The sequence below is a fragment of the Rhinatrema bivittatum genome, chromosome 2 (genome assembly GCF_901001135.1).
Source record: "Rhinatrema bivittatum chromosome 2, aRhiBiv1.1, whole genome shotgun sequence".
Classification (NCBI taxonomy): Eukaryota; Metazoa; Chordata; class Amphibia; order Gymnophiona; family Rhinatrematidae; genus Rhinatrema; species Rhinatrema bivittatum.
In genome coordinates, this window is record NC_042616.1 from 52,457,743 (window position 1) to 52,466,997 (window position 9,255).

Genomic DNA, 9,255 nt, shown 5'->3' on the forward strand with positions numbered 1-9,255 from the left:
ATCAGTGCCCCTCCGGGCATGGAGCTGGTTGGCAGATGTGGAGTCTCAACATCTTTTTTGCCAGTCGGAAGATGGCCGCCGGAGACCGATTTAGAACAACTTTATTGGCATGACAATTTTACATGTGTTGTCAAAGTAATATACAGCAGGATTGACATAAAAAAAGAAAGGTAAAATACAAAGTAGTAAAGTTATAGCTTAGGAGAAGTATAATATCAAGGACATGTCTCAGGGTTTGGTGCAGGTCTATATTGTCACTGGTCAGATTGCATTTCTGTTTTGCTTCTTTAGCTTCTGTTTCTCCAAGGATTACACAGATTTTTTTTTTTTCCTGCTTATTCTTTTGTGGGACATTTCAGATTCTCTGTCAGGTTTGGGAAATCTGAAGAGTCTGGCTTTTGAGGTTTCCCTCCTCCAGCCCCCTGCATCATTCAAGTATAAAGTTAAAAAGTTAAAACGGGGGGGGGGGGGTATGATTTTTTTTTTTTAATTAAAAACAGAACTGACTTGGGTTGAGGTGGAGCTGTTATAGCTCACTTTGAAAAGCCTCTTATGGCCCATGCCTGGTCTAAGCTCTATACAAGACAGCTCAAGGGAAGAGCTGTTAGGGTTGTCATAGCCCCTTTTGAAGAGAGTTCAAATTCTGGAGTATCCCTGGCTTGATTTGTGTGGCTGCAGTGGTCCATACTCTGGTCTGGATTCGCTTTTAGAATTTAGAAAAATTTCCAATTGATCTGGCTCCATGAAAACATACCTATTATTTTCAATAATAGGTATGTTTTCATGGAGCCAGATTTATTTACAAGGAAATTTTATTAATATTTTCGCACCAATTTGGCACACTCTAGGACAGAGAGTAAGAAATTTCTTTCTACGCAATTGAGTTTCTTTTATAATATCTGGAAAAATCCATATTTTCCCACCAAGATAGAGCTTATTTCTATTTCGAAAGAAACTTTTTAATATCATGTCTCTTTCCTCAGATATTGCACATTTCACAAACAGTATCCCTCTTTTCTCAATTTGTTCTTCTTGAGACATTTCATGAAATCCTGTCAGATCTTCTAATGGTGAAGGTGACTCCGGATGATGACCTCGAACTTCACTGTCCCCCCGTCTCTCCACCACTTTTTTGCTCCAGCCCTGATGTAAAATAGGCTTTCTGAATTTTAGGCAATTCTCCACTGGCAATAGATAATGTTTCTTGAAAAAACTTCTTAAGTTGCTCTTTGGGAGATACTAATTTGCATTTTGGGAAATTGATTATTCTTAGATTATTATATCTAAGATTGTTTTGCAGTAATTCCATTCTTTTCTCTAGCCTAGAGTCTCCTTGAATTAAACCCGTTTGTATTTGCTTAATCTGGTTAATTTGTAGATCCATCTCTTGTATTTGTAGATCCATCTCTTGTATTTTAGTTGAGTTTGTTAGTACAACAGAATTCACCGTATTAAATTGGTTTAAGGGGGGGTCGAGGTTCCCTCCCTTACCTTCCCCTTTCTTTTGGTATATTTATTCTCAGAACTTATAGGTCTTAATTCAAATGATTACACTAATATCAGTGATTTCTGTTGCGTCCGTCGCTGCTCGATGCCCTCACTCTGCCCTCTTTACCTCTGTGGCGACTCCCTCCGGGTCTAATGGATGGCTGGCTGCCGCGGCGTCTCCATGCCGTCTCCCTCCAGCGTCCTCAGACCGGCTCGACATAGCAGATCCGCCATGTTTGCCTGATGACCTAGGGCGCGCGCGCTCTGACTGAAGTACCAGCAAGGGCGCGAACCTCAGGGGCGTCCCCCTGAGATGACGTCATCTGCTTCCAATATTTAAAGTCTCTATTTTCACTATCAGATTGAGTTAGCAAGGAGTGGAGAAGATACGGATACGGATCCGTCTACGATTCGTCCAAGCTACTCTGCCTCCTCGGACTTACTAGAGGTAACCGTTCCTCGGGGGGCCTCGCTCTCTTTTTACCTTTCAGATTACAGATAGGAACCAGTACTCACTTCTCGAGGGCCCATGTTCCTGGAGACTCTGAAGATTCTCTACTGCCTGGAAGCTATCGCTACTACAAACAACTGTGAGTTACCATCACTCTCTCAGAGCTTACCCTGGAACCAGGTACTCGCTCCTCGAGGGCCTATACCGTTCCAGCTCCTGAGCTTCCTTGAGACCTTATGTGAGTTTTGTCATCTAGTTCTGTTCATGAACCCTGTCTACTCTGCCTACTCACGTTCTACAGTTTCTCAACAGCTCAGCCTTCCTGGATCGCTGTTCCAGTACCTGAGGGACTACAGCCCTGCCGGGCATATCAGCTCACTACCGCCACCTCTGGTGGTTTCATCACCTGTTTAATAAAAGAACTAATGTGTGTCTGTCTCCATACTCAAGCCTAGCCGGTGGTCCCTCTCGGGGTAGCCTCCCGAGAGAGTGGTCATCTTGCCATCAGCCCAGGGATCCACCCACAACTATATCAAAGACTACAGATTGCTACTCCGCAGTCTACTAGTACAGATTTCCTTCTGCTTGCTCCTGCCATCAGCATACAGATTCAGAACATTACTAACTCCTCCTTCTTTGGAGTCAATCATAACAAGATTGCTAACTACCTAGCAAATCCTAACAGATTCATTACAGATTGCTAACTCTTCCCCTTTTAGGAGCCCGCAAAACAGATTCATTACAATTTCTCTGCTTCATTACTTTCTATCGCAGTACAATATTCTTCAAGCAGCTAACTAGCTGCTTAAAAAAAAGACTGAGAGAAGGTATAAGCAAATTTAAAATTGAATGGGGTGTGTGTGTGTGTCTTATGGTGGTTAAATACAAATTTGAAGAAGTTTCTCCAGGTAAGAGATAAAAATCCCGCTGAATATACTCACCTAAAATTATCTGGCAACACAAAATTATACAAAGCCAGGATGGATTTGGCATGGCTGTCTAATTGAACATAGATAGATAAACTATTTTGCTCTGCTTGGAAGTGATTAGGGCTGCAGTGGGGACTTTCTTGACGCAGTCCCTTTAAGATGCAGCACGTCAGCTAAGAGTCTTTCCATTTCAGTTTTGTCTGCATGTTTCTGTTTCTAGTTTGTAGTCCTTTATTCTGTATTAGCTAAGAGCAACACAGACAGACTCTTAGCTGATGCTGATGGCAGGTGGGTAACAGGTGGGAGAGAGAAAAAGGGAAAAAAAATGGATAAAGTGCGTAGCTTGCTGGGCAGACTTGATGGGCCGTTTGGTCTTCTTCTGCCGTCATTTCTATGTTTCTATGTAATACAGAATAAAGGACTACAAACTAGAAACAGAAACATGCAGACAAAACTGAAATGGAAAGCCAGAGAAACCAAACTCTATGAACTCTGAAATACTGAAGAAAAAGCAAAATACAAATAAATAAGAAATGTACATTCCCAAAGATGACATATTCCAATCTTATTTTTCTAATCAGTTGGTCCCAGTCTCTTTTTTTTCCCCTTGTCTGTCTTTTTATTCCTTTTTCAGGGTCTCTCTTATTCTTTCTTCTCTCCTCCTGTCTTTCCTTCCTTCTTCATGCACACAAGTGTTCTCTCATACAGGAGACAGAGGTTCAGTATTTTGACTAGCGTGTAGTTTGTAGGGATTTGTAGCAGTCTGGCTTGTTCTGTTTGCTCAGTAGATGGTGTATTAGTGTTCTAGGGCCTGGTGTAATGTTTGCCTTTTTGTAGATAAGGTTGCTGCTGTTTCAGTCCTGAGTTATTGCTGTTATGGTATAATATGGCAAGGTTCTAGATGGCTTTTTTTTGTATGGGTTTGTGTTACTTCACAAAATGTTTGGTAGTGGAAGGAGTTTGTTTTGCTGTCACCCGAGATGATGCCAGAATTTGAATATATATATTTTTTTGTGTGTCCTAGTTATGTTCTATACCAACTACAAATCTAGGGACGGTAACTTTCAATATGGTTCCTTGGCCTGTCATTCAGTGTCCTCAGGGTCCCATGGCAGTCTTCAAGTATTTTGGTTGTTTCAAACGATATGTTACAAATTACTAGTAGCAGGTTTGCAATTTCATGTTTGAGTTATTTTAGGACTCTAAAGTGGATTCAATTCAGTTCTATTGATTTGTTACTCTGTAGTTTGAGAATCTGATCTATTACATCCTCCACATCACAGAGATTTGTTTTAGTTGCTCAGAATCATCCCCATAAAAGAATGTTTCAGATGTGGATATGTTCCCAACATCCTCCTCAGTAAAGACTGAAGCAAAGAATTCATTCAGTTTATTTCTGCTATTTTGTTGTCCTCCCTGGATACCACTTTTACCTCTCAGTCATCTAGCAGCCCAACTGAACATAAGAAGTGCCATGCTGGGTCAGATCAAGGTACATGGAGCACAGCATCCTATCTTTAACAGTAACCAGTTTGGGTCACGAGTAATGGTCAGATCCCAAAGAATTGATCTATTACTTGTATCTCACACCCAGGGTAAGCGCTGGCTTTCCCAAGTCTACCTGGCTAATAACTATTTATGGCACTACAGCTGCATTGGCAGGAGGGGCCTGGTCCATCTTGGTGTAAGAGACCTTCGGCTTCCCCTTACTAAAGGAGCGTACCAATTGACTGGGGAAGTTCTTTGCAGAGACAATTGAGGTTTGAGTTTTGCTCCCCCATGTGGGAAGTGCAGGTGGTATGTCCTAGCTGTTTATCATCCCACAGCACAGTCTTTCCTCATGGATTTTTAATTAGTGCTTGAGTTAACCAGTTGTAGATTTTTAGTTACCCTGTCAAGGAGGCAGTTTGCTCTCTTTCTCCTGCTTTAATTTTTCCTAATTTATGGGACAGGAGTAAGGAAGAGGTTCCATTTAGGAGTCAGCTTTCTGTTGACTTGACATTGCAGTCTAGGTATTGCTTTGGCCTCTTAAGACAATTTTTGAGGATTCCCTGTGAGAGCCAATCCCTTTGTTGGATGAATTGGGACGTCCCTGTATTTGAGGTAAGGAAGACCTGCAGGGAGCTATATTCCCTTCAGAGTATAGACTTGACAGTGACCTTGTTATGATTATTGGTGTTTGGGTGGATGCTTGGACACTGTGGCAGCTGACCACGCCCACGGGGGCAGTCCCGTGAGGAACCACAGTGTCAGGCTAGACTCTGGACACACAAATACAGATTGAATCTTTATTTAAACAGTTTTGGAAACCACCAGAGGTGGCAGTAGTGAGTAGTAGATGTTGAGCCCGGCTAGGCGAGTAGCCCACAGCGCTGGAACAGCGGATCCTCTGCTTGGCTGTGCTGTAGTGGAAAGAGACTGAGAGTTATGAGTACACAGTGAGAAATATACAGAGTCCTAGGTAGAATAGGAGAAGCTCTGAGGCAGGGAGAGCAGGCCCTTGAGGAGCGAGTACCTGATCCCTTAGAGCAGGGAGACTCAGAGGTATTGTACTCACACAGCGATTCCACTAGACGAGAGGTCTGGCACTGGAACAGAAGGCAGGCCGTCGAGGAGGGAGTACCTGGTTCCAGGGAAGCAGTACTGTGGAATAGATGGTAGTTGTACTCACAGATAGATACTGTTAGTGAAGTCTTCCAAGTAGAAAGGATTGTAGATGCAGGCAGCGGGTCAGGGAACATGGGCCCTCGAGGTGCGAGTACCAGTTTCCTGATAGCACCTGAAAGAAGCAGAAGAGGACCCCGAGGAGCGGGTACCCCGTTAGCAGTAAGAGTTCCAGAAAATGCTGGAGTGGCAGAGTAGCTTCAGTACGGAGAGTGAATCCCATCCGTAGTAATCCAAGTAGTTGCTAACTCATTTAGCTAGCAAAAGAGGTAGGCTTAAATATCCGGGCAGCATGACGTCATCTCAGGGGGACGCCCCTGAGGTTCGCGCCAATGAGGAAATAAAGATGAGGGCGGTGTGTGCACGCCCTATGGTACCTTGGAGGAGTATAGCGGGAAGCACCACCAAAGCCAGTCCGGGGACGCCGGAGAGGTCAGCAGACAAACGCCCCAGCAGCCAGTAGTCCGAGGTGAGCGGGAGGAGCCGCAAGAAGAGTAAGGTAGGCAGGGGGAAGCCGTCGCAGACTGACGGTCGCAACAGACCTGATATAGTAGAATATTTTTGCATTAATTGTCTTTTTGAACTATCTCCTCTGTTTGGAGGCATGGAGATTTTATTCTACCCTTCCTGCATCTTGCTTGATTTTTTCCCTTTTGGGTTCATCTAATATTTTTTCCTCTTGGAGCTGATAAACCATGGTACATGGGAGTTAGTACACCAAACCTTTAGAAGAGTAAAGTCTTTCATTTAGAAAGATACAGGAGTATTGCAAGTTCATCTAAAACAAGTAAAGTGCACTACTAGGAGAAACAAAGTAGATACAACATAAAGGTAACAAAAACTTTGTTGCTATTGTGGAAAGCCTTACACAAGGGTGTGAGAAGTGCCCACCAAGCGTTGACTAAGGAGTAGATTAATTAAAGAAGCTATTGGGGAAAAGATTAAATCTGGGCCTAAGTTCTGATTAAATATTGGAACTGTATACATTCTGATTATCTTCAGTAGGAAGATCTAAGCATTAAATTAGGAATTAAAGGAGGATTGGACAACATTCATTCTATGGGGTCATTAGAGAAAGAAATTAGAGAATAAAGGGAATTCCATGTAAATTTAAGAGCTTCCAGGAGAATTTGATGCAGAATTGGAGTCATAAGAACATAAGAACAAGTTTATTATATCTTTTTGCTATCTTATTATTTAGTTACTTGAACTACGGAGAGAACTGAAATGTAACAGCATATAATCAACTATCGGTAAAGAAGTTAGAAACCTCCATTCTTCTCTTGTGTGTTATCTCGGGCAGACACAGTATAAAGTTTAGTGTTGTGGTCCACGGACGGAAATGCAAAGAAGCAGGGTATAAGAACTATTGTTCTTGAGAGGTCTAGAACGGGTAGATGTGAATCGGTTATTTACTCTTTCGGATAGTAGAAAGACTAGGGGACACTCCATGAAGTTAGCATGGGGCACATTTAAAACTAATCGGAGAAAGTTCTTTTTCACTCAACGCACAATTAAACTCTGGAATTTGTTGCCAGAGAATGTGGTTCGTGCAGTTAGTATAGCTGTGTTTAAAAAAGGATTGGAAAAGTTCTTGGAGGAGAAGTCCATTACCTGCTATTAAGTTCACTTAAAGAATAGCCACTGCCATTAGCAATGGTTCCATGGAATAGACTTAGTTTTTGGGTACTTGCCAGGTTCTTATGGCCTGGATTGGCCACTGTTGGAAACAGGATGCTGGGCTTGATGGACCCTTGGTCTGACCCAGTATGGCATTTTCTTATGTTCTTATGTTCTTATGTTCTCCCCACTTAGAAGCCTGGCCCTCAGAGAGTAAAGCTATTTGGTGGGAGGAAAGGAGTTTCATAGACTCATTGGAGTGGGTGTGCAAAACAGTCCATCTCCGTGTCTTTCTTATGCCCCTGGGTGCAAGTTAAAGGATCCATCCCGCCTAGGCACTTCAGAGTGGATTATATTCAGGTGCTGTGCTCAGAGGAGCTGGTCTGGTCCGTGAAAAGAGAAAGAAGTGTGTGGCAAGCCATCAGGTGCTGTGCGCAGGGGCGTGATGTGCAGCTTCATGCATGAGAGGGGTGGAGGCAAAGGGAGTGATCCTAGCTATATAATCTAGACAACCTATATTTGGCCTTGCAACCCATGAGCTATAAGGGGTTGCAAGGCCATATCTAGGTTCTAACAGAAAGGGATGCATCTGTACACCTGTCCTTTACAGCATGGTGCCTAGTTAGTGATATAGGTACTCCTAGAAAAAAAGCCTGAAAACTCACCTGTACTTCAAAGCATAACTCAACTGTGAATTAGGCACAAATTCTGCATAAAGTGTAGGTGGACTCTCATATCTAGTGGCGATTCAGGATTATCGATTCAGTGTGAGACAAGCCCATAATGCCAATTGTAATCACTGTCCAGTGTGTATGTGTATAAATCACCCCAACTAATCATTATATGGTGAAACAGGCTTTTTAAAATGATTTTTCATAAAACTTATCAATAACTTACCTGAATCTGGTGAAATGTCTCCAGTAAGACAAAGAGTTGAAGGTCAAAAAGCTTGGAACCAGTCTCAATAGGAAAACAAAAAAAGTCCATGGGGTGGGAGTATTAATTGTAGCAGTGCTGCCGACTGGCAGAGGGGAGGGATTTCTTGCTTTTTTGTATTTGGTTTTAATGACCAACGGGTGGCTGAAAGGGAGAGAGAGCGCTTTTTTTTAAGATCATCTGGTGGTGGGTGGAGAGGGATATTAAGGTACTTTTTTTTTTTGTTTTCTGAGGACAATACTGTTGGCTGGCAGGTAGTGGGAAGGGAGGGGTTCTTTAATAAAAACATTTTATTTTTTTTTTTAAAGAAAATTTTCTTCAACTGACCCATAAAATTAAACACTGGGTGAGGGAGGGAGTATATATTCTCCTCCACCTCCTTCCTCTTTAATTTAACGGGGGGATAGCCCTTCACTTCACTCCTTAGCACTGCAACCGGTCCATATAATTTCCGGAAGATAGCTAGCCGGTTCCTGGCATTCACAAGGTTGAGAAACACTGCTCCAACATATTTATCTATGAATCTTGGAAATGGCAGATCTACTGCACTAAGTTATCAAGATATAGTAAGTGGATTTAGGTTTTAGTTTTTTTTCCCATGCTTGATCTGTTTTCCCAATAAGAGATGGGTCGTAATGCCTTTTCATAGGCATTGCAGCCGATAGCAGGGGATGATTGCCCTCCCTAAGGATGGTCCTGAATTTTTTATTTAAAAAAAAAAAGGGGCACTATACAGATCCTTACATGGAAACATGCTAGCAGAATACATAGAAACTGCATGGCAGAAATATACCATTATGACCCATCCACAGCAACTATACAGCTTTACAATCTCTACCGCACCCCCAGAGATCCTCTGTGTATATCCCATGCTTTCTTGAGTTCAGATACTGAACTTGTCTCCACCCTGTCCACGGGGAGGCCATTCCATACATCCCCAGCTTTCCTCTGAAGAAATATTTCCTTAGATTACTTCGAAGTCTACTCTTTTCATCCTTATCCCACGATCCCCCTATTCTAGAGCCTCCTTTCCTTTGAAGGGGACCTGCCTCCTCTGCATGGAAACCGTGGAGGTATTTAAACATCTCTATAGTATCTCCCCCTATCTTGCCTTTCCTTTAGTTATACATGTTTAGCTCTTTAAGTCTGTCCCCATGTGTACGTCAC